Source organism: Phyllobates terribilis, unplaced genomic scaffold, assembly GCF_046119375.1.
Source record: "Phyllobates terribilis strain yellow unplaced genomic scaffold, ASM4611937v1 Scaffold_572__1_contigs__length_1044912, whole genome shotgun sequence".
Classification (NCBI taxonomy): domain Eukaryota; kingdom Metazoa; phylum Chordata; class Amphibia; order Anura; family Dendrobatidae; genus Phyllobates; species Phyllobates terribilis.
In genome coordinates, this window is record NW_027363332.1 from 249,311 (window position 1) to 273,431 (window position 24,121).

The 24,121-nt window shown below is 50.2% G+C and overlaps 10 non-coding genes and 2 pseudogenes across 10 annotated transcripts; all 12 read right to left on the reverse strand.

Moving 5' to 3' along the window:
- Positions 1 to 530: 530 nt before the first annotated feature.
- Positions 531 to 721, reverse strand: LOC141233155 (U2 spliceosomal RNA). The gene has a single exon (XR_012299308.1). It is a non-coding gene; the product is annotated as a U2 spliceosomal RNA (small nuclear RNA).
- A 1,124-nt stretch (positions 722 to 1,845) lies between these two features.
- LOC141233242 (U2 spliceosomal RNA) lies at positions 1,846 to 2,036 on the reverse strand. The gene has a single exon (XR_012299392.1). It is a non-coding gene; the product is annotated as a U2 spliceosomal RNA (small nuclear RNA).
- A 1,109-nt stretch (positions 2,037 to 3,145) lies between these two features.
- Positions 3,146 to 3,339, reverse strand: LOC141233249 (U2 spliceosomal RNA). Its single transcript, XR_012299398.1, has one exon. It is a non-coding gene; the product is annotated as a U2 spliceosomal RNA (small nuclear RNA).
- Positions 3,340 to 8,894: 5,555 nt separating this feature from the next.
- Positions 8,895 to 8,972, reverse strand: LOC141233295 (U2 spliceosomal RNA; annotated as a pseudogene).
- A 1,115-nt stretch (positions 8,973 to 10,087) lies between these two features.
- On the reverse strand, positions 10,088 to 10,278 carry LOC141233215 (U2 spliceosomal RNA). The gene has a single exon (XR_012299366.1). It is a non-coding gene; the product is annotated as a U2 spliceosomal RNA (small nuclear RNA).
- Positions 10,279 to 11,393: 1,115 nt separating this feature from the next.
- LOC141233156 (U2 spliceosomal RNA) lies at positions 11,394 to 11,584 on the reverse strand. The gene has a single exon (XR_012299309.1). It is a non-coding gene; the product is annotated as a U2 spliceosomal RNA (small nuclear RNA).
- A 1,115-nt stretch (positions 11,585 to 12,699) lies between these two features.
- On the reverse strand, positions 12,700 to 12,890 carry LOC141233157 (U2 spliceosomal RNA). Its single transcript, XR_012299310.1, has one exon. It is a non-coding gene; the product is annotated as a U2 spliceosomal RNA (small nuclear RNA).
- Positions 12,891 to 14,005: 1,115 nt separating this feature from the next.
- On the reverse strand, positions 14,006 to 14,196 carry LOC141233158 (U2 spliceosomal RNA). Its single transcript, XR_012299311.1, has one exon. It is a non-coding gene; the product is annotated as a U2 spliceosomal RNA (small nuclear RNA).
- A 1,115-nt stretch (positions 14,197 to 15,311) lies between these two features.
- On the reverse strand, positions 15,312 to 15,505 carry LOC141233251 (U2 spliceosomal RNA). The gene has a single exon (XR_012299400.1). It is a non-coding gene; the product is annotated as a U2 spliceosomal RNA (small nuclear RNA).
- Positions 15,506 to 21,069: 5,564 nt separating this feature from the next.
- Positions 21,070 to 21,147, reverse strand: LOC141233296 (U2 spliceosomal RNA; annotated as a pseudogene).
- A 1,115-nt stretch (positions 21,148 to 22,262) lies between these two features.
- Positions 22,263 to 22,453, reverse strand: LOC141233216 (U2 spliceosomal RNA). The gene has a single exon (XR_012299367.1). It is a non-coding gene; the product is annotated as a U2 spliceosomal RNA (small nuclear RNA).
- Positions 22,454 to 23,568: 1,115 nt separating this feature from the next.
- Positions 23,569 to 23,759, reverse strand: LOC141233159 (U2 spliceosomal RNA). Its single transcript, XR_012299312.1, has one exon. It is a non-coding gene; the product is annotated as a U2 spliceosomal RNA (small nuclear RNA).
- Between the last annotated feature and the right edge of the window lie 362 nt (positions 23,760 to 24,121).

Sequence of the window (24,121 nt, forward strand, 5' to 3'; positions counted from 1 at the left end):
TTAAATGAAAGAAGTCAGTGTTCCAGCAGAAGGAGACAACGTTTCAGAAAAGGCATTGTAGCAAACCAAAAAAGAAATTTTAAGCGCAGCAGAGTAACCAGCGCACATACCTGTTAGCTCAGGTGAGTTTAAAAGGCTGCTGTTGATAACAAGGGCATTTGCTAAATAGATGGTGTGTGTGCAACAATATACTGAAAGGTCAATTATATTGTGCAGCTTATCTCACCACCTGTAGTTATTTAGGTGAAAGCTCCAAAATGCTTGCCTAATATGTCTGTTTATCCAAAAGGAAGTAAAAAGGGAGAGCTAGAAAGATAGCATTGCATCACATTACATGGCAATGCAATGCACAGTTGCTGAAGTTGAACCAAAATGAGCTTGTAATCTGGCTTCTGCAACTTTGAACATGAAAAATCCAATGAGGAGAAGAAAAGCAAAGCCAAAGAGTCCATCCCAAAATCTGACAAACAAGCAAAATGAACAAAAAACATTGAATTCAATTCTTTCTGATTTTAGAAACTACATTAAAGAAGGGGTGCACCGGTCCTGGAGATACTGCAATACCAGGTCAATGCGTGGAGTGGACAGAGCAAGCTCTTTTTCCATCTCCCTGTTCTAAAAATCCATTTAATATATGGTCCCCAGATAGGGGACGTATCAGATATTAAACTGATAAGAACAGATACTACACTTGATCTTAGCCAAAAGGCCGAGAAGCGATAACCAGAATTGGTTTCAAACTACGGAGCCACCCAAGGATCCTGAAAAGTCCATTTGTGGAGATGAGCTCCTGGACTCCCGTTAAGAAGACATGTTGTCAACCTCTAGATCCCTTACATGCCTGCACTTTTCGGCTTGCTGCTGCTGCAATCCACGCGTTTTAGATCTGCATAACTCCACCTCTTTAAACACAGCACCTTCACCCCCTGCTGTTCCCACCCGCCTCAACACCGTTGGAAGGGAGGAGAACCAATTAAGGCGGGGGGTGGGGTGGAACGAGCAGCTGTCTACCCTTAGCAGGAGGGCTCCTGATTACATACCTCTCCTGCTGCTGCTGCTGCTGGCTGTCCAGCAGCAGACTGGCAGCAGACTGAAGGTGGCTGCTGCTGTGCACAGGTATATAAATGGCTCAGAGCCTATTATGACACGCGCAGCCAGCGTTCCATTGCCACATTCCATCTACTGCAGGCAGGATACCTGGCTGGCTGAATGTCGCTGAGAAGCTCACAGAGACCGCCATAAGCAACAGTTTAACAGAATGCCACAGACTAATCAACCAAACTTTTTGGGTTTGGGTTCTCTTTTATAGTCTGCAGGCATTAAATGAAAGAAGTCAGTGTTCCAGCAGAAGGAGACAACGTTTCAGAAAGGCATTGTAGCAAACCAAAAAAGAAATTTTAAGCGCAGCAGAGTAACCAGCGCACATACCTGTCGCTCAGGTGAGTTTAAAGGCTGCTGTTGATAACAAGGGCATTTGCTAAATAGATGGTGTGTGTGCAACAATATACTGAAAGGTCAATTATATTGTGCAGCTTATCTCACCACCTGTAGTTATTTAGGTGAAAGCTCCAAAATGCTTGCCTAATATGTCTGTTTATCAAAAGGAAGTAAAAAGGGAGAGCTAGAAAGATAGCATTGCATCACATTACATGGCAATGCAATGCACAGTTGCTGAAGTTGAACCAAAATGAGCTTGTAATCTGGCTTCTGCAACTTTGAACATGAAAAATCCAATGAGGAGAAGAAAAGCAAAGCAAAGAGTCCATCCCAAAATCCGACAAACAAGCAAAATGAACAAAAAACATTGAATTCAATTCTTTCTGATTTTAGAAACTGCATTAAAGAAGGGGGTGCACCGGTCCTGGAGATACTGCAATACCAGGTCAATGCGTGGAGTGGACAGAGCAAGCTCTTTTTCCATCTCCCTGTTCTAAAAATCCATTTAATATATGGTCCCCAGATAGGGGACGTATCAGATATTAAACTGATAAGAACAGATACTACACTGATCTTAGCCAAAAGGCCGAGAGCGATAACCAGAATTGGTTTCAAACTACGGAGCCACCCAAGGATCCTGAAAAGTCCATTTGTGGAGATGACTCCTGGACTCCCGTTAAGAAGACATGTTGTCAACCTCTAGATCCCTTACATGCCTGCACTTTTCGGCTTAGCTGCTGCTGCAATCCACGCGTTTTAGATCTGCATAACTCCACCTCTTTAAACACAGCACCTTCACCCCCTGCTGTTCCCACCCGCCTCAACACCGTTGGAAGGGAGGAGAACCAATTAAGGCGGGGGTGGGGTGGAACGAGCAGCTGTCTACCCTTAGCAGGAGGGCTCCCTGATTACATACCTCTCCTGCTGCTGCTGCTGGCTGTCCAGCAGCAGACTGAAGGTGGCTGCTGCTGTGCACAGGTATATAAAAGGCTCAGAGCCTATTATGACACGCGCAGCCAGCGTTCCATTGCCATATTCCATCTACTGCAGGCAGGATACCTGGCTGGCTGAATGTCGCTGAGAAGCTCACAGAGACCGCCATAAGCAACAGTTTAACAGAATGCCCAGACTAATCAACCAAACTTTTTGGGTTGGGTTCTCTTTTATAGTCTGCAGGCATTAAATGAAAGAAGTCAGTGTTCCAGCAGAAGGAGACAACGTTTCAGAAAAGGCATTGTAGCAAACCAAAAAAGAAATTTTAAGCGCAGCAGAGTAACCAGCGCACATACCTGTTAGCTCAGGTGAGTTTAAAAGGCTGCTGTTGATAACAAGGGCATTTGCTAAATAGATGGTGTGTGTGCAACAATATACTGAAAGGTCAATTATATTGTGCAGCTTATCTCACCACCTGTAGTTATTTAGGTGAAAGCTCCAAAATGCTTGCCTAATATGTCTGTTTATCCAAAAGGAAGTAAAAAGGGAGAGCTAGAAAGATAGCATTGCATCACATTACATGGCAATGCAATGCACAGTTGCTGAAGTTGAACAAAATGAGCTGTAATCTGCCTTCTGCAACTTTGAACATGAAAAATCCAATGAGGAGAAGAAAAGCAAAGCCAAAGAGTCCATCCCAAAATCCGACAAAACAAGCAAAATGAACAAAAAACATTGAATTCAATTCTTTCTGATTTTAGAAACTGGCATTAAGAAGGGGTGCACCGGTCCTGGAGATACTGCAATACCAGGTCAATGCGTGGAGTGGACAGAGCAAGCTCTTTTTCCATCTCCCTGTTCTAAAAATCCATTTAATATATGGTCCCCAGATAGGGGACGTATCAGATATTAAACTGATAAGAACAGATTTTTTTGATTGAATATATCTTTTTATTAGCACAAAAATAAGTTAACAGACAGTGTACAGTGCCGCAGCCCAGTACACACAGAATTCTACATCATATTTACTAGCATGAGGATACAACGCACTAACTAGACACATCACAACCCCTATGCTACACAAAACACTCAATCTGAAGAAAAAGCATGTCAATCAATACAGTACGACGAACCGTGATAAGGGATGGGGATTGGGAAAAAGGGGATGGGGAGGGGAAAATCACAGGCCGAAGCTTTATTGAAAGACAAGACACATAAGGGGAGAGGGGGAGGAGGGTTTAGTCCTCGTCCTCGTCCTCCGGACCGTCCATGATGGAATAGTCTCTGAGCAGGCTGTGGATCAGCCTGCGGCAGTCCTGGATGGACATCCTCTCCCTCCTCAAGATGAGCCGGTTCCTGGCGACCCAAACGGCATCCTTGAAGCAGTTCATAAGGCGCCAAGCCTCCTGGATGGCTCCGACGGTATGAACCCCAGGGAAGAGTCCGTTAAAGCACAGAATGGTGCGATAGGCTCGCCCTGGGGACAGAGTTCCTCAGGTCGTCCTCAAGTGCAGTCAATAGGCGCTGTGCAAATCCGCAGTCCCAAAAGTGTGCAAAGATGTTTCCTCCACGAAGGGGCACCTTGGGCAGTACCGGGTCTTGCACAGGTTCCGGGCATGCATGAATGACCGGACGGGCAGTCCGCCCTGAATCGCCATCCACGACAAGTCCTTGTGCCCGTTGGTCAGCCTGTCAGACGACACATTTGTCCACACAGTCTCCAGCGTGTCCTGGTGAAGTCCTGTGATGTTCTCCATGTCATCCTTGCTCTGATTAGCTTGTGGATAGTTTTGGGCTTCCACAAGTCGGGCTTGAGTCCCTCCAGTTGATGCTCCCCACAAATCGAACGACGTCTCCGTAGAACCATGGCGTCGTCCAGTTGTAGGGGAAGGAGCTGTTCCCACTTGTCCCAGCCGAGTCGCCTCCAAAGAGGAAGCAGGAAGAAGCGAGACATGGACCTGCCCGCGGAGCCATTCTTGACTTGCAAAGTCCGGCGGACACAATCACACACAAAAGAGGATCGCAGGAGGGTGGGGATATCTGGAACGCCCTTCCCACCCTTGCGAGGCTCCTTGTACATGACGGCCCGCCTGACTCTGTCCATCTTGGATCCCCAGACAAAGTGAAACACTGTCCCTGGTAATGGCCCTGCACACAGTGACGTGTGGGGGCCAGGCCTGCGCCGTGTAGTGCAAGACGGGCAGGACCTCAGTACGCAGGATGAGTGCCTTACCCTCACAAGTGAGTGTTCTGAGGCTCCAGAGTCCGATCCGTTGCTTCACCTTGGCCAAGCGTTCTTGCCAGGACTTGAGGGCCGCTCCTTCCTTCCCGAACCAGACTCCCAGCACCTTGAGGAAATCCGGTTGAATGTTGAAGGGGAAGGGGGCGGAGGAGGCCGGCTGCCAATCCCCGAAGAGCATGGCTTCCGACTTCCTGCAGTTGACTTTGGCCCCTGAAGCCCGGCCGAACCTCTCACACGTCTGGACGAGGGCGTCGACTGAACCACGATCAGCGCAGAAGACGGTGACGTCGTCCATGTAGAGCGAGCACTTGACCTCGTGTCGTCCCGGACCCGGTGCGGTGATCCCTCTGATCTCTCCATTCTGCCGGATAGCCTCTGCGAAGATTCTATAACACAAACAAAAGAAGAGGTGATAGAGGGCAGCCTTGTCTGACCCCAGAGAGGACAGGGAAGGGGTCAGTCTTCCAGCCGTTCACCAACACCGAGCTGTGATATCAAAATACATCAGACGGACATACGAACAAAACATGTTACCCAAACCTAACCGGTGCAGAGCTCGGCCCATGAACTCGTGGGAAACCCGGTCGAAGGCCTTCTCCTGATCCAAGGAGACCAGGGCCGCGTGTGCGCGGCGGACCTTGATGTACTCGACCGTGTCCCGCATGAGAGCGAGGCTGTCTGCGATGCGCCGTCCAGGGATGCCGCAGGTCTGGTCCGGGTGGATGATCCGTCCGATGACCGTCTTAAGTCGTGTCGCCATCGTCTTGGCCAGGATCTTGTAGTCCACGTTGAGCAGAGTGATGGGACCGCCCAATTCCTCAGGTCGCACCTCTCTCCCTTCCGCTTTGTACAGGATCGTGACCATTCCTTCCCTCCAAAGATGGAGGCATTCTACCCTCCACCACCATCTCCTCGTACAGGTCCAACAGGTCCGGACAGATGAGGTCTCCCAGCGCTACATAGAGCTCCGCTGGAGACCATCACTGCCCGGGGTCCTGCCGGTCCTAAAGGATTTAGCGGCAGAGAGCAATTCGCCCACCTCAGAGGTTTTGTCCAAGGCTGCCGTGCCTGCAGGATCAAGATGGTTAGTGATACCTGACAGGAACTTATCAGCAGCGTCGGGGTCGGTAGTCTTGTGGGAGTAGAGTTCGCTGTAGAAGTCGCTGACGACCCTCATCACGTCCTCCTTCCCACGTCGCATGTTTCCGCTCTCGTCTCGCAGCTCGTTCAGGGGGTGTGACCGGCATGAAGTTTCCTGAAAAAGAATGAGTTACATTTCTCACCCTTCTCCAGATTCTCCACTTTGGAACGGAAGATGATTCGCTTGGACTCCTCCTCAAAGTGCCTTTTCAGGCTCTTCTTGGTCTCCTCCAGCTCCTCCCTCACGTCCCAGCCGCAGTGAAGAAGGTCCTGCAGCGACCGCAGCTCGCGCTGCAGCCCTCTGAAGTCCCTCCTCTTCTCACACGCCTGTTGTCGACCCTTGGCCTGAAAGAAACAGCGAAACTCAAGTTTAACATATTCCCACCAATCAGAGACTGTTTGGAAGCTACCCTTGTAGGACTGCCACATTGCGTAGGCTGCTCTCAGCTCCTCCCACGACTTCATCCTGAGCCAGCAGAGCACAATTCAGCTTCCAGGAGCCGGGGCCGGACGGAAAACCCGTCGCCGAGGACACCTTGTAAGTGAATGGCTCTGTGGTCGGAGAAGAAGCAGGAGACCATCGAGTGCCTACTCTGCCTGACTGCCCGAGAGGTGAACACAAAGTCAATCCTGGAGCGGAGTGAGCCATCGGGTCGGCTCCACGAATAGTTCGTGGAGCCTCTCCCCATGGAGCCCACCACGTCCTGAAGAGAGGCCTCGGTTACCATCTCGATGAGCAGCTTGGACGTGATGTCCAACTTGGCAGATGTGCCAGAACTACGACCGTCCTCCTCGATGGGGCAGTTGAAATCCCCGGCCATCACTAAGGTCCTGGTGGTGGCAAGCTGAAGCCGCAGGGTCTTGAAAAGCTCCAAACGCTCATTCTTCAGTGGGGACGCATACACGTTGATGAACCTGACAGGTTCTCCCGCCCAGTTGCCATCTACAACAAGAGCCCTGCCGCAGATGAGCTCCTGGACGGACTCAAGCGTGAATGCGCCCCCCCTGATCAGAATTGCGACCCCCGCAGACTTGCAGTCACCCCCACCGGACCAGTAGGATGGACCGTGGGACCACTCCTGGCCAGATGTTTGAAGGACCTAGAGGAGGGAAGGGAACATTCCTGCAACATATAAACATCACACAACTGGGAAGTATGGAAGCATAAATAGTCTGACGTCTGAACTTGTCCTTGATGCTCCTGACATTAATGGAAAATAAGTTATTATTAGCCATCATGTAGGGAAAAAAGAAAAAGTTAGCGCAGGCAATACACCTTAGTTACCACTCCGGTCGGGTGGTCCCCTGTCGGTGTTGACTGCTGGTGACGGGATCACCAGCAGGCCCTCTTCCTCCATCTGGTCAAGCAGCGCGGCCTCGATCTCGGCGACCACCAGTCCTCCTCTTCTGGCTCGGCCACCAGGGTCTCAACCATGTGCTCCATCTCTTCTGGCTCAGGGAGGGTATCCTCCTTTTCGCCTACGAAATCAGAATCTTCTTTTTGGAGGATTCAGTAGCAGGCTGTCCTCCACCTTCCTCTTTCCCCGGGTTGGAACTGGGGAGACAAGAAGGGGAAAATCCTCCTCGGAATAGATAGCGGCGGGTGGAGGAAAGGTTAATTCCACCGCTACCATGGTCTGGGAGGGAGAGTGGCTGCCGGGGCAGGGGAAAGGACACCTGCTGAGCAGTAGGGGGAGGAGGAAGAGGAAGTGGAATCCTCAGCAGGGGTGGCCGGGGTGGGGGGGGATTGGACGGGGGTGGCAGGGGGAGGGATCGAGAGAGGGTGACAGAACTCTTACCCTCCTTTGACTTTTTCTTCTGCTTCGGAGCTGCTGGGACCGTCGCTGGGGCTTTGGCCACCGACTCCTTGACCGCTTTGGCCTTGGTCGTCTCGGCCTTGGCCGCTGGGGCCTTGGTCGTCGCGTCCTTGACCTTCACAGGCCTGGTCGTCGGGGCCTTGTCCTCCGTAGCTGGGGTCGTCGCAACCACCGATGCCCAGGATCTCTCACGCCTGGGGCAATCCTTGTACAGATGAGCCGCCAGCCCACACAGGTTGCAGGACGTCTTCTTCGGGCAGTCCTTCGAGCTGTGTCCCGTCACTCGACAAATCCTGCAGGCATCCTCCTTGCAGTCCTTCATCTCGTGGCCGTTCTTGCCGCATCTCCTGCAGTTCCGCGGCATGTCCGGGTAATAGATGAGGCCGTAGGAGTTGCCCAGGGAGAATGTCGGGGGCAGGTGCCGAAGTCCGTCTGAGTACGCCAGGTCCCTGTGAAGTCTAACGGTCACCGACCACTTACCTGTCCAGAAGCCGAGTCCATTCAGGATGTGAGAGGGTTCCTTCACAACCAAACAGAAGCGTCTCAGGAAGGTACAGATGTCTTGGCCTGGGGTGTGCGGGTTGCGCATGGAGACCGTGATCCTCCTTTCATCCCTCTGGATAGGGCAGCTACCTGTAAAGGCAGAGAAAGAATTATCCGGTCCTTTTGCGCTTACCATTTCCCAGAACCTCCTGCAGGTGTTCACAGTGGCGAAGGTGACGAAGAAGATCCCCGTCAAGAAGGTCTGGATGCTGAGGGTGTCCGACCTGGAGAAGCCTCGATCCAGCAGCATCTTCTGGCAGAACACGTCCGAGGACATGTCCGGCACCCTCCCATCCACTTCCTTCAGCTTCAGGGCCACCGTCTGCCGCATCCATGGCTCCAGGGCTGGAGCTTCGTGGCGGGGCTTCTGGGGTCCCTTCTGCTGGCCAGTCGTGGAGGCAGAGTCCTTGGGGTCAGAATCGGCTCCTGGCTGGGCCCTCCTGGCTGTCCCCAGCTCCAGGCTCTTCTTTTCGGCCTTCCTCGCAGCGCTTGTCATGGCTTTCCTCCTGCAGTTACTTCTTGGAGCTGGATCTGGAACTCTTCCCGGAATGGGTGGAGCTATGCAGATTCTTCTCCCGTCGTGTTCTGGACAAATTCCCCGAAAGGTCTTTGTCTCGATGATTTTCTTCCTCGAAGATTCCACAGGACAGCCCGATTCTTCTCCGAGTCTTCGTCTTCTTCTGGATTCTTTAGAGCTTCTTCCTCCCACCGATATCCGCCTTCGTTCTCCGATGTCAGCTGGGCTCCGAAGCTCTTCTCCTTCCGAGTTCGATCGCTCTCGTCAAGTGTAGATCGTAGCTCTTGTGTTTTTAAAAGAACAGATACTACACTTGATCTTAGCCAAAAGGCCGAGAAGCGATAACCAGAATTGGTTTCAAACTACGGAGCCACCCAAGGATCCTGAAAAGTCCATTTGTGGAGATGAGCTCCTGGACTCCCGTTAAGAAGACATGTTGTCAACCTCTAGATCCCTTACATGCCTGCACTTTTCGGCTTGCTGCTGCTGCAATCCACGCGTTTTAGATCTGCATAACTCCACCTCTTTAAACACAGCACCTTCACCCCCTGCTGTTCCCACCCGCCTCAACACCGTTGGAAGGGAGGAGAACCAATTAAGGCGGGGGGTGGGGTGGAACGAGCAGCTGTCTACCCTTAGCAGGAGGGCTCCTGATTACATACCTCTCCTGCTGCTGCTGCTGCTGGCTGTCCAGCAGCAGACTGAAGGTGGCTGCTGCTGTGCACAGGTATATAAAGGCTCAGAGCCTATTATGACACGCGCAGCCAGCGTTCCATTGCCACATTCCATCTACTGCAGGCAGGATACCTGGCTGGCTGAATGTCGCTGAGAAGCTCACAGAGACCGCCATAAGCAACAGTTTAACAGAATGCCACAGACTAATCAACCAAACTTTTTGGGTTGGGTTCTCTTTTATAGTCTGCAGGCATTAAATGAAAGAAGTCAGTGTTCCAGCAGAAGGAGACAACGTTTCAGAAAAGGCATTGTAGCAAACCAAAAAAGAAATTTTAAGCGCAGCAGAGTAACCAGCGCACATACCTGTTAGCTCAGGTGAGTTTAAAAGGCTGCTGTTGATAACAAGGGCATTTGCTAAATAGATGGTGTGTGTGCAACAATATACTGAAAGGTCAATTATATTGTGCAGCTTATCTCACCACCTGTAGTTATTTAGGTGAAAGCTCCAAAATGCTTGCCTAATATGTCTGTTTATCCAAAAGGAAGTAAAAAGGGAGAGCTAGAAAGATAGCATTGCATCACATTACATGGCAATGCAATGCACAGTTGCTGAAGTTGAACCAAAATGAGCTTGTAATCTGGCTTCTGCAACTTTGAACATGAAAAATCCAATGAGGAGAAGAAAAGCAAAGCCAAAGAGTCCATCCCAAAATCCGACAAACAAGCAAAATGAACAAAAAACATTGAATTCAATTCTTTCTGATTTTAGAAACTGCATTAAAGAAGGGGTGCACCGGTCCTGGAGATACTGCAATACCAGGTCAATACGTGGAGTGGACAGAGCAAGCTCTTTTTCCATCTCCCTGTTCTAAAAATCCATTTAATATATGGTCCCCAGATAGGGGACGTATCAGATATTAAACTGATAAGAACAGATACTACACTTGATCTTAGCCAAAAGGCCGAGAAGCGATAACCAGAATTGGTTTCAAACTACGGAGCCACCCAAGGATCCTGAAAAGTCCATTTGTGGAGATGAGCTCCTGGACTCCCGTTAAGAAGACATGTTGTCAACCTCTAGATCCCTTACATGCCTGCACTTTTCGGCTTGCTGCTGCTGCAATCCACGCGTTTTAGATCTGCATAACTCCACCTCTTTAAACACAGCACCTTCACCCCCTGCTGTTCCCACCCGCCTCAACACCGTTGGAAGGGAGGAGAACCAATTAAGGCGGGGGGTGGGGTGGAACGAGCAGCTGTCTACCCTTAGCAGGAGGGCTCCTGATTACATACCTCTCCTGCTGCTGCTGCTGCTGGCTGTCCAGCAGCAGACTGAAGGTGGCTGCTGCTGTGCACAGGTATATAAAGGCTCAGAGCCTATTATGACACGCGCAGCCAGCGTTCCATTGCCACATTCCATCTACTGCAGGCAGGATACCTGGCTGGCTGAATGTCGCTGAGAAGCTCACAGAGACCGCCATAAGCAACAGTTTAACAGAATGCCACAGACTAATCAACCAAACTTTTTGGGTTGGGTTCTCTTTTATAGTCTGCAGGCATTAAATGAAAGAAGTCAGTGTTCCAGCAGAAGGAGACAACGTTTCAGAAAAGGCATTGTAGCAAACCAAAAAAGAAATTTTAAGCGCAGCAGAGTAACCAGCGCACATACCTGTTAGCTCAGGTGAGTTTAAAAGGCTGCTGTTGATAACAAGGGCATTTGCTAAATAGATGGTGTGTGTGCAACAATATACTGAAAGGTCAATTATATTGTGCAGCTTATCTCACCACCTGTAGTTATTTAGGTGAAAGCTCCAAAATGCTTGCCTAATATGTCTGTTTATCCAAAAGGAAGTAAAAAGGGAGAGCTAGAAAGATAGCATTGCATCACATTACATGGCAATGCAATGCACAGTTGCTGAAGTTGAACCAAAATGAGCTTGTAATCTGGCTTCTGCAACTTTGAACATGAAAAATCCAATGAGGAGAAGAAAAGCAAAGCCAAAGAGTCCATCCCAAAATCCGACAAACAAGCAAAATGAACAAAAAACATTGAATTCAATTCTTTCTGATTTTAGAAACTGCATTAAAGAAGGGGTGCACCGGTCCTGGAGATACTGCAATACCAGGTCAATGCGTGGAGTGGACAGAGCAAGCTCTTTTTCCATCTCCCTGTTCTAAAAATCCATTTAATATATGGTCCCCAGATAGGGGACGTATCAGATATTAAACTGATAAGAACAGATACTACACTTGATCTTAGCCAAAAGGCCGAGAAGCGATAACCAGAATTGGTTTCAAACTACGGAGCCACCCAAGGATCCTGAAAAGTCCATTTGTGGAGATGAGCTCCTGGACTCCCGTTAAGAAGACATGTTGTCAACCTCTAGATCCCTTACATGCCTGCACTTTTCGGCTTGCTGCTGCTGCAATCCACGCGTTTTAGATCTGCATAACTCCACCTCTTTAAACACAGCACCTTCACCCCCTGCTGTTCCCACCCGCCTCAACACCGTTGGAAGGGAGGAGAACCAATTAAGGCGGGGGGTGGGGTGGAACGAGCAGCTGTCTACCCTTAGCAGGAGGGCTCCTGATTACATACCTCTCCTGCTGCTGCTGCTGCTGGCTGTCCAGCAGCAGACTGAAGGTGGCTGCTGCTGTGCACAGGTATATAAAGGCTCAGAGCCTATTATGACACGCGCAGCCAGCGTTCCATTGCCACATTCCATCTACTGCAGGCAGGATACCTGGCTGGCTGAATGTCGCTGAGAAGCTCACAGAGACCGCCATAAGCAACAGTTTAACAGAATGCCACAGACTAATCAACCAAACTTTTTGGGTTGGGTTCTCTTTTATAGTCTGCAGGCATTAAATGAAAGAAGTCAGTGTTCCAGCAGAAGGAGACAACGTTTCAGAAAAGGCATTGTAGCAAACCAAAAAAGAAATTTTAAGCGCAGCAGAGTAACCAGCGCACATACCTGTTAGCTCAGGTGAGTTTAAAAGGCTGCTGTTGATAACAAGGGCATTTGCTAAATAGATGGTGTGTGTGCAACAATATACTGAAAGGTCAATTATATTGTGCAGCTTATCTCACCACCTGTAGTTATTTAGGTGAAAGCTCCAAAATGCTTGCCTAATATGTCTGTTTATCCAAAAGGAAGTAAAAAGGGAGAGCTAGAAAGATAGCATTGCATCACATTACATGGCAATGCAATGCACAGTTGCTGAAGTTGAACCAAAATGAGCTTGTAATCTGGCTTCTGCAACTTTGAACATGAAAAATCCAATGAGGAGAAGAAAAGCAAAGCCAAAGAGTCCATCCCAAAATCCGACAAACAAGCAAAATGAACAAAAAACATTGAATTCAATTCTTTCTGATTTTAGAAACTGCATTAAAGAAGGGGTGCACCGGTCCTGGAGATACTGCAATACCAGGTCAATGCGTGGAGTGGACAGAGCAAGCTCTTTTTCCATCTCCCTGTTCTAAAAATCCATTTAATATATGGTCCCCAGATAGGGGACGTATCAGATATTAAACTGATAAGAACAGATACTACACTTGATCTTAGCCAAAAGGCCGAGAAGCGATAACCAGAATTGGTTTCAAACTACGGAGCCACCCAAGGATCCTGAAAAGTCCATTTGTGGAGATGAGCTCCTGGACTCCCGTTAAGAAGACATGTTGTCAACCTCTAGATCCCTTACATGCCTGCACTTTTCGGCTTGCTGCTGCTGCAATCCACGCGTTTTAGATCTGCATAACTCCACCTCTTTAAACACAGCACCTTCACCCCCTGCTGTTCCCACCCGCCTCAACACCGTTGGAAGGGAGGAGAACCAATTAAGGCGGGGGGTGGGGTGGAACGAGCAGCTGTCTACCCTTAGCAGGAGGGCTCCTGATTACATACCTCTCCTGCTGCTGCTGCTGCTGGCTGTCCAGCAGCAGACTGAAGGTGGCTGCTGCTGTGCACAGGTATATAAAGGCTCAGAGCCTATTATGACACGCGCAGCCAGCGTTCCATTGCCACATTCCATCTACTGCAGGCAGGATACCTGGCTGGCTGAATGTCGCTGAGAAGCTCACAGAGACCGCCATAAGCAACAGTTTAACAGAATGCCACAGACTAATCAACCAAACTTTTTGGGTTGGGTTCTCTTTTATAGTCTGCAGGCATTAAATGAAAGAAGTCAGTGTTCCAGCAGAAGGAGACAACGTTTCAGAAAAGGCATTGTAGCAAACCAAAAAAGAAATTTTAAGCGCAGCAGAGTAACCAGCGCACATACCTGTTAGCTCAGGTGAGTTTAAAAGGCTGCTGTTGATAACAAGGGCATTTGCTAAATAGATGGTGTGTGTGCAACAATATACTGAAAGGTCAATTATATTGTGCAGCTTATCTCACCACCTGTAGTTATTTAGGTGAAAGCTCCAAAATGCTTGCCTAATATGTCTGTTTATCCAAAAGGAAGTAAAAAGGGAGAGCTAGAAAGATAGCATTGCATCACATTACATGGCAATGCAATGCACAGTTGCTGAAGTTGAACCAAAATGAGCTTGTAATCTGGCTTCTGCAACTTTGAACATGAAAAATCCAATGAGGAGAAGAAAAGCAAAGCCAAAGAGTCCATCCCAAAATCCGACAAACAAGCAAAATGAACAAAAAACATTGAATTCAATTCTTTCTGATTTTAGAAACTGCATTAAAGAAGGGGTGCACCGGTCCTGGAGATACTGCAATACCAGGTCAATGCGTGGAGTGGACAGAGCAAGCTCTTTTTCCATCTCCCTGTTCTAAAAATCCATTTAATATATGGTCCCCAGATAGGGGACGTATCAGATATTAAACTGATAAGAACAGATACTACACTTGATCTTAGCCAAAAGGCCGAGAAGCGATAACCAGAATTGGTTTCAAACTACGGAGCCACCCAAGGATCCTGAAAAGTCCATTTGTGGAGATGAGCTCCTGGACTCCCGTTAAGAAGACATGTTGTCAACCTCTAGATCCCTTACATGCCTGCACTTTTCGGCTTGCTGCTGCTGCAATCCACGCGTTTTAGATCTGCATAACTCCACCTCTTTAAACACAGCACCTTCACCCCCTGCTGTTCCCACCCGCCTCAACATCGTTGGAAGAGAGGAGAACCAATTAAGGCGGGGGGTGGGGTGGAACGAGCAGCTGTCTACCCTTAGCAGGAGGGCTCCTGATTACATACCTCTCCTGCTGCTGCTGCTGCTGGCTGTCCAGCAGCAGACTGAAGGTGGCTGCTGCTGTGCACAGGTATATAAAGGCTCAGAGCCTATTATGACACGCGCAGCCAGCGTTCCATTGCCACATTCCATCTACTGCAGGCAGGATACCTGGCTGGCTGAATGTCGCTGAGAAGCTCACAGAGACCGCCATAAGCAACAGTTTAACAGAATGCCACAGACTAATCAACCAAACTTTTTGGGTTGGGTTCTCTTTTATAGTCTGCAGGCATTAAATGAAAGAAGTCAGTGTTCCAGCAGAAGGAGACAACGTTTCAGAAAAGGCATTGTAGCAAACCAAAAAAGAAATTTTAAGCGCAGCAGAGTAACCAGCGCACATACCTGTTAGCTCAGGTGAGTTTAAAAGGCTGCTGTTGATAACAAGGGCATTTGCTAAATAGATGGTGTGTGTGCAACAATATACTGAAAGGTCAATTATATTGTGCAGCTTATCTCACCACCTGTAGTTATTTAGGTGAAAGCTCCAAAATGCTTGCCTAATATGTCTGTTTATCCAAAAGGAAGTAAAAAGGGAGAGCTAGAAAGATAGCATTGCATCACATTACATGGCAATGCAATGCACAGTTGCTGAAGTTGAACCAAAATGAGGTTGTAATCTGGCTTCTGCAACTTTGAACATGAAAAATCCAATGAGGAGAAGAAAAGCAAAGCCAAAGAGTCCATCCCAAAATCCGACAAACAAGCAAAATGAACAAAAAACATTGAATTCAATTCTTTCTGATTTTAGAAACTGCATTAAAGAAGGGGTGCACCGGTCCTGGAGATACTGCAATACCAGGTCAATGCGTGGAGTGGACAGAGCAAGCTCTTTTTCCATCTCCCTGTTCTAAAAATCCATTTAATATATGGTCCCCAGATAGGGGACGTATCAGATATTAAACTGATAAGAACAGATTTTTTTGATTGAATATATCTTTTATTAGCACAAAAAATAAGTTAACAGACAGTGTACAGTGCCGCAGCCCAGTACACACAGAATTCTACATCATATTTACATAGCATGAGGATACGACGCACTAACTAGACACATCACACCCCTATGCTACACAAAACACTCAATCTGAAAGAAAAAGCATGTCAATCAATACAGTACGACGAACCGTGATAAGGGATGGGGATTGGGAAAAAGGGGATGGGGAGGGGAAAATCACAGGCCCGAAGCTTTATTGAAAGACAAGACACATAAGGGGAGAGGGGGAGGAGGGGTTTAGTCCTCGTCCTCGTCCTCCGGACCGTCCATGATGGAATAGTCTCTGAGCAGGCTGTGGATCAGCCTGCGGCAGTCCTGGATGGACATCCTCTCCCTCCTCAAGATGAGCCGGTTCCTGGCGACCCAAACGGCATCCTTGAAGCAGTTCATAAGGCGCCAAGCCTCCTGGATGGCTCCGACGGTATGAACCCCAGGGAAGAGTCCGTAAAGCACAGAATGGTGCGATAGGCTCGCCCTGGGGACAGAGTTCCTCAGGTCGTCCTCAAGTGCAGTCAATAGGCGCTGTGCAAATCCGCAGTCCCAAAAAGTGTGCAAAGATGTTTCCTCCACGAAGGGGCACCTTGGGCAGTACCGGGTCTTGCACAGGTTCCGGGCATGCATGAATGACCGGACGGGCAGTCCGCCCTGAATCGCCATCCACGACAAGTCCTTGTGCCCGTTGGTCAGCCTGTCAGACGACACATTTGTCCACACAGTCTCCAGCGTGTCCTGGTGAAGTCCTGTGATGTTCTCCACGTCATCCTTGGCTCTGATTAGCTTGTGGATAGTTTTGGGCTTCCACAAGTCGGGCTTGAGTCCCTCCAGTTGATGCTCCCCCACAAATCGAACGACGTCTCCGTAGAACCATGGCGTCGTCCAGTTGTAGGGGAAGGAGCTGTCCCACTTGTCCCAGCCGAGTCGCCTCCAAAGAGGAAGCAGGAAGAAGCGAGACATGGACCTGCCCGCGGAGCCATTCTTGACTTGCAAAGTCCGGCGGACACAATCACACACAAAAGAGGATCGCAGGAGGGTGGGGATATCTGGAACGCCCTTCCCACCCTTGCGAGGCTCCTTGTACATGACGGCCCGCCTGACTCTGTCCATCTTGGATCCCCAGACAAAGTGAAACACTGTCCTGGTAATGGCCCTGCACACAGTGACGTGTGGGGGCCAGGCCTGCGCCGTGTACTGCAAGACGGGCAGGACCTCATTACGCAGGATGAGTGCCTTACCCTCACAAGTGAGGTGTCTGAGGCTCCAGAGTCCGATCCGTTGCTTCACCTTGGCCAAGCGTTCTTGCCAGGACTTGAGGGCCGCTCCTTCCTTCCCGAACCAGACTCCCAGCACCTTGAGGAAATCCGGTTGAATGTTGAAGGGGAAGGGGGCGGAGGAGGCCGGCTGCCAATCCCCGAAGAGCATGGCTTCCGACTTCCTGCAGTTGACTTTGGCCCCTGAAGCCCGGCCGAACCTCTCACACGTCTGGACGAGGGCGTCGACTGAACCACGATCAGCGCAGAAGACGGTGACGTCGTCCATGTAGAGCGAGCACTTGACCTCGTGTCGTCCCGGACCCGGTGCGGTGATCCCTCTGATCTCTCCATTCTGCCGGATAGCCTCTGCGAAGAGTTCTATAACACAAACAAAAAGAAGAGGTGATAGAGGGCAGCCTTGTCTGACCCCAGAGAGGACAGGGAAGGGGTCAGTCTTCCAGCCGTTCACCAACACCGAGCTGTGGATATCAAAATACATCAGACGGACATACGAACAAAACATGTTACCCAAACCTAACCGGTGCAGAGCTCGGCCCATGAACTCGTGGGAAACCCGGTCGAAGGCCTTCTCCTGATCCAAGGAGACCAGGGCCGCGTGTGCGCGGCGGACCTTGATGTACTCGACCGTGTCCCGCATGAGAGCGAGGCTGTCTGCGATGCGACGTCCAGGGATGCCGCAGGTCTGGTCCGGGTGGATAATCCGTCCGATGACCGTCTTAAGTCGTGTCGCCATCGTCTTGGCCAGGATCTTGTAGTCCACGTTGAGCAGAGTGATGGGACGCCAATTCCTCAGGTCGCACCTCTCTCCCTTCCGCTTGTACAGGATCGTGACCATTCCTTCCCTCAAAGATGGAGGCATTCTACCCTCCACCACCATCTCCTCGTACAGGTCCAACAGGTCCGGACAGATGAGGTCTCCCAGCGCTACATAGAGCTCCGCTGGAAGACCATCACTGCCCGGGGTCCTGCCGGTCCTAAAGGATTTAGCGGCAGAGAGCAATTCGCCCACCATCAGAGGTTTGTCCAAGGCTGCCGTGCCTGCAGGATCAAGATGGTTAGTGATACCTGACAGGAACTTATCAGCAGCGTCGGGGTCGGTAGTCTTGTGGGAGTAGAGTTCGCTGTAGAAGTCGCTGACGACCCTCATCACGTCCTCCTTCCCACGTCGCATGTTTCCGCTCTCGTCTCGCAGCTCGTTCAGGGGCGTGTGACCGGCATGAAGTTTCCTGAAAAAGAATGAGTTACATTTCTCACCCTTCTCCAGATTCTCCACTTTGGAACGGAAGATGATTCGCTTGGACTCCTCCTCAAAGTGCCTTTTCAGGCTCTTCTTGGTCTCCTCCAGCTCCTCCCTCACGTCCCAGCCGCAGTGAAGAAGGTCCTGCAGCGACCGCAGCTCGCGCTGCAGCCCTCTGAAGTCCCTCCTCTTCTCACACGCCTGTTGTCGACCCTTGGCCTGAAAGAAACAGCGAAACTCAAGTTTAACATATTCCCACCAATCAGAGACTGTTTGGAAGCTACCCTTGTAGGACTGCCACATTGCGTAGGCTGCTCTCAGCTCCTCCACGACTTCATCCTGAGCCAGCAGAGCACAATTCAGCTTCCAGGAGCCGGGGCCGGACGGAAAACCGTCGCCGAGGACACCTTGTAAGTGAATGGCTCTGTGGTCGGAGAAGAAGCAGGAGACCATCGAGTGCCTACTCTGCCTGACTGCCCGAGAGGTGAACACAAAGTCAATCCTGGAGCGGAGTGAGCCATCGGGTCGGCTCCACGAATAGTTCGTGGAGCCTCTCCCCATGGAGCCCACCACGTCCTGAAGAGAGGCCTCGGTTACCATCTCGATGAGCAGCTTGGACGTGATGTCCAACTTGGCAGATGTGCCAGAACTACGACCGTCCTCCTCGATGGGGCAGTTGAAATCCCCGGCCATCACTAAGGTCCTGGTGGTGGCAAGCTGAAGCCGCAGGGTCTTGAAAAGCTCCAAACGCTCATTCTTCAGTGGGGACGCATACACGTTGATGAACCTGACAGGTTCTCCCGCCCAGTTGCCATCTACAACAAGAGCCCTGCCGCAGATGAGCTCCTGGACGGACTCAAGCGTGAATGCGCCCCCCCTGATCAGAATTGCGACCCCCGCAGACTTGCAGTCACCCCCACCGGACCAGTAGGATGGACCGTGGGACCACTCCCTGGCCAGATGTTTGAAGGACCTAGAGGAGGGAAGGGAACATTCCTGCAACATATAAACATCACACAACTGGGAAGTAAGGAAGGCATAAATAGTCTGACGTCTGAACTTGTCCTTGATGCTCCTGACATTAATGGAAAATAAGTTAATATTAGCCATCATGTAGGGAAAAAAGAAAAAGTTAGCGCAGGCAATACACCTTAGTTACCACTCCGGTCGGGTGGTCCCTCGTCGGTGTTGACTGCTGGTGACGGGATCACCAGCAGGCCCTCTTCCTCCATCTGGTCAAGCAGCGCGGCCTCGATCTCGGCGACCACCAGTTCCTCCTCTTCTGGCTCGGCCACCAGGGTCTCAACCATGTGCTCCATCTCTTCTGGCTCAGGGAGGGTATCCTCCTTTTCGCCTACGAAATCCAGAATCTTCTTTTTGGAGGATTCAGTAGCAGGGCTGTCCTCCACCTTCCTCTTTCCCCGGGTTGGAACTGGGGAGACAAGAAGGGGAAAATCCTCCTCGGAATAGATAGCGGCGGGTGGAGGAAAGGTTAATTCCACCGCTACCATGGTCTGGGGAGGGAGAGTGGCTGCCGGGGCAGGGGAAAGGACACCTGCTGAGCAGTAGGGGGAGGAGGAAGAGGAAGTGGAATCCTCAGCAGGGGTGGCCGGGGTGGGGGGGGATTGGACGGGGGTGGCAGGGGGAGGGATCGAGAGAGGGGTGACAGAACTCTTACCCTCCTTTGACTTTTTCTTCTGCTTCGGAGCTGCTGGGACCGTCGCTGGGGCTTTGGCCACCGACTCCTTGACCGCTTTGGCCTTGGTCGTCTCGGCCTTGGCCGCTGGGGCCTTGGTCGTCGCGTCCTTGACCTTCACAGGCCTGGTCGTCGGGGCCTTGTCCTCCGTAGCTGGGGTCGTCGCAACCACCGATGCCCAGGATCTCTCACGCCTGGGGCAATCCTTGTACAGATGAGCCGCCAGCCCACACAGGTTGCAGGACGTCTTCTTCGGGCAGTCCTTCGAGCTGTGTCCCGTCACTCGACAAATCCTGCAGGCATCCTCCTTGCAGTCCTTCATCTCGTGGCCGTTCTTGCCGCATCTCCTGCAGTTCCGCGGCATGTCCGGGTAATAGATGAGGCCGTAGGAGTTGCCCAGGGAGAATGTCGGGGGCAGGTGCCGAAGTCCGTCTGAGTACGCCAGGTCCCTGTGAAGTCTAACGGTCACCGACCACTTACCTGTCCAGAAGCCGAGTCCATTCAGGATGTGAGAGGGTTCCTTCACAACCAAACAGAAGCGTCTCAGGAAGGTACAGATGTCTTGGCCTGGGGTGTGCGGGTTGCGCATGGAGACCGTGATCCTCCTTTCATCCCTCTGGATAGGGCAGCTACCTGTAAAGGCAGAGAAAGAATTATCCGGTCCTTTTGCGCTTACCATTTCCCAGAACCTCCTGCAGGTGTTCACAGTGGCGAAGGTGACGAAGAAGATCCCCGTCAAGAAGGTCTGGATGCTGAGGGTGTCCGACCTGGAGAAGCCTCGATCCAGCAGCATCTTCTGGCAGAACACGTCCGAGGACATGTCCGGCACCCTCCCATCCACTTCCTTCAGCTTCAGGGCCACCGTCTGCCGCATCCATGGCTCCAGGGCTGGAGCTTCGTGGCGGGGCTTCTGGGGTCCCTTCTGCTGGCCAGTCGTGGAGGCAGAGTCCTTGGGGTCAGAATCGGCTCCTGGCTGGGCCCTCCTGGCTGTCCCCAGCTCCAGGCTCTTCTTTTCGGCCTTCCTCGCAGCGCTTGCCATGGCTTTCCTCCTGCAGTTACTTCTTGGAGCTGGATCTGGAACTCTTCCCGGAATGGGTGGAGCTATGCAGATTCTTCTCCCGTCGTGTTCTGGACAAATTCCCCGAAAGGTCTTTGTCTCGATGATTTTCTTCCTCGAAGATTCCACAGGACAGCCCGATTCTTCTCCGAGTCTTCGTCTTCTTCTGGATTCTTTAGAGCTTCTTCCTCCCACCGATATCCGCCTTCGTTCTCCGATGTCAGCTGGGCTCCGAAGCTCTTCTCCTTCCGAGTTCGATCGCTCTCGTCAAGTGTAGATCGTAGCTCTTGTGTTTTTAAAAGAACAGATACTACACTTGATCTTAGCCAAAAGGCCGAGAAGCGATAACCAGAATTGGTTTCAAACTACGGAGCCACCCAAGGATCCTGAAAAGTCCATTTGTGGAGATGAGCTCCTGGACTCCCGTTAAGAAGACATGTTGTCAACCTCTAGATCCCTTACATGCCTGCACTTTTCGGCTTGCTGCTGCTGCAATCCACGCGTTTTAGATCTGCATAACTCCACCTCTTTAAACACAGCACCTTCACCCCCTGCTGTTCCCACCCGCCTCAACACCGTTGGAAGGGAGGAGAACCAATTAAGGCGGGGGGTGGGGTGGAACGAGCAGCTGTCTACCCTTAGCAGGAGGGCTCCTGATTACATACCTCTCCTGCTGCTGCTGCTGCTGGCTGTCCAGCAGCAGACTGAAGGTGGCTGCTGCTGTGCACAGGTATATAAAGGCTCAGAGCCTATTATGACACGCGCAGCCAGCGTTCCATTGCCACATTCCATCTACTGCAGGCAGGATACCTGGCTGGCTGAATGTCGCTGAGAAGCTCACAGAGACCGCCATAAGCAACAGTTTAACAGAATGCCACAGACTAATCAACCAAACTTTTTGGGTTGGGTTCTCTTTTATAGTCTGCAGGCATTAAATGAAAGAAGTCAGTGTTCCAGCAGAAGGAGACAACGTTTCAGAAAAGGCATTGTAGCAAACCAAAAAAGAAATTTTAAGCGCAGCAGAGTAACCAGCGCACATACCTGTTAGCTCAGGTGAGTTTAAAAGGCTGCTGTTGATAACAAGGGCATTTGCTAAATAGATGGTGTGTGTGCAACAATATACTGAAAGGTCAATTATATTGTGCAGCTTATCTCACCACCTGTAGTTATTTAGGTGAAAGCTCCAAAATGCTTGCCTAATATGTCTGTTTATCCAAAAGGAAGTAAAAAGGGAGAGCTAGAAAGATAGCATTGCATCACATTACATGGCAATGCAATGCACAGTTGCTGAAGTTGAACCAAAATGAGCTTGTAATCTGGCTTCTGCAACTTTGAACATGAAAAATCCAATGAGGAGAAGAAAAGCAAAGCCAAAGAGTCCATCCCAAAATCCGACAAACAAGCAAAATGAACAAAAAACATTGAATTCAATTCTTTCTGATTTTAGAAACTGCATTAAAGAAGGGGTGCACCGGTCCTGGAGATACTGCAATACCAGGTCAATACGTGGAGTGGACAGAGCAAGCTCTTTTTCCATCTCCCTGTTCTAAAAATCCATTTAATATATGGTCCCCAGATAGGGGACGTATCAGATATTAAACTGATAAGAACAGATACTACACTTGATCTTAGCCAAAAGGCCGAGAAGCGATAACCAGAATTGGTTTCAAACTACGGAGCCACCCAAGGATCCTGAAAAGTCCATTTGTGGAGATGAGCTCCTGGACTCCCGTTAAGAAGACATGTTGTCAACCTCTAGATCCCTTACATGCCTGCACTTTTCGGCTTGCTGCTGCTGCAATCCACGCGTTTTAGATCTGCATAACTCCACCTCTTTAAACACAGCACCTTCACCCCCTGCTGTTCCCACCCGCCTCAACACCGTTGGAAGGGAGGAGAACCAATTAAGGCGGGGGGTGGGGTGGAACGAGCAGCTGTCTACCCTTAGCAGGAGGGCTCCTGATTACATACCTCTCCTGCTGCTGCTGCTGCTGGCTGTCCAGCAGCAGACTGAAGGTGGCTGCTGCTGTGCACAGGTATATAAAGGCTCAGAGCCTATTATGACACGCGCAGCCAGCGTTCCATTGCCACATTCCATCTACTGCAGGCAGGATACCTGGCTGGCTGAATGTCGCTGAGAAGCTCACAGAGACCGCCATAAGCAACAGTTTAACAGAATGCCACAGACTAATCAACCAAACTTTTTGGGTTGGGTTCTCTTTTATAGTCTGCAGGCATTAAATGAAAGAAGTCAGTGTTCCAGCAGAAGGAGACAACGTTTCAGAAAAGGCATTGTAGCAAACCAAAAAAGAAATTTTAAGCGCAGCAGAGTAACCAGCGCACATACCTGTTAGCTCAGGTGAGTTTAAAAGGCTGCTGTTGATAACAAGGGCATTTGCTAAATAGATGGTGTGTGTGCAACAATATACTGAAAGGTCAATTATATTGTGCAGCTTATCTCACCACCTGTAGTTATTTAGGTGAAAGCTCCAAAATGCTTGCCTAATATGTCTGTTTATCCAAAAGGAAGTAAAAAGGGAGAGCTAGAAAGATAGCATTGCATCACATTACATGGCAATGCAATGCACAGTTGCTGAAGTTGAACCAAAATGAGCTTGTAATCTGGCTTCTGCAACTTTGAACATGAAAAATCCAATGAGGAGAAGAAAAGCAAAGCCAAAGAGTCCATCCCAAAATCCGACAAACAAGCAAAATGAACAAAAAACATTGAATTCAATTCTTTCTGATTTTAGAAACTGCATTAAAGAAGGGGTGCACCGGTCCTGGAGATACTGCAATACCAGGTCAATGCGTGGAGTGGACAGAGCAAGCTCTTTTTCCATCTCCCTGTTCTAAAAATCCATTTAATATATGGTCCCCAGATAGGGGACGTATCAGATATTAAACTGATAAGAACAGATACTACACTTGATCTTAGCCAAAAGGCCGAGAAGCGATAACCAGAATTGGTTTCAAACTACGGAGCCACCCAAGGATCCTGAAAAGTCCATTTGTGGAGATGAGCTCCTGGACTCCCGTTAAGAAGACATGTTGTCAACCTCTAGATCCCTTACATGCCTGCACTTTTCGGCTTGCTGCTGCTGCAATCCACGCGTTTTAGATCTGCATAACTCCACCTCTTTAAACACAGCACCTTCACCCCCTGCTGTTCCCACCCGCCTCAACACCGTTGGAAGGGAGGAGAACCAATTAAGGCGGGGGGTGGGGTGGAACGAGCAGCTGTCTACCCTTAGCAGGAGGGCTCCTGATTACATACCTCTCCTGCTGCTGCTGCTGCTGGCTGTCCAGCAGCAGACTGA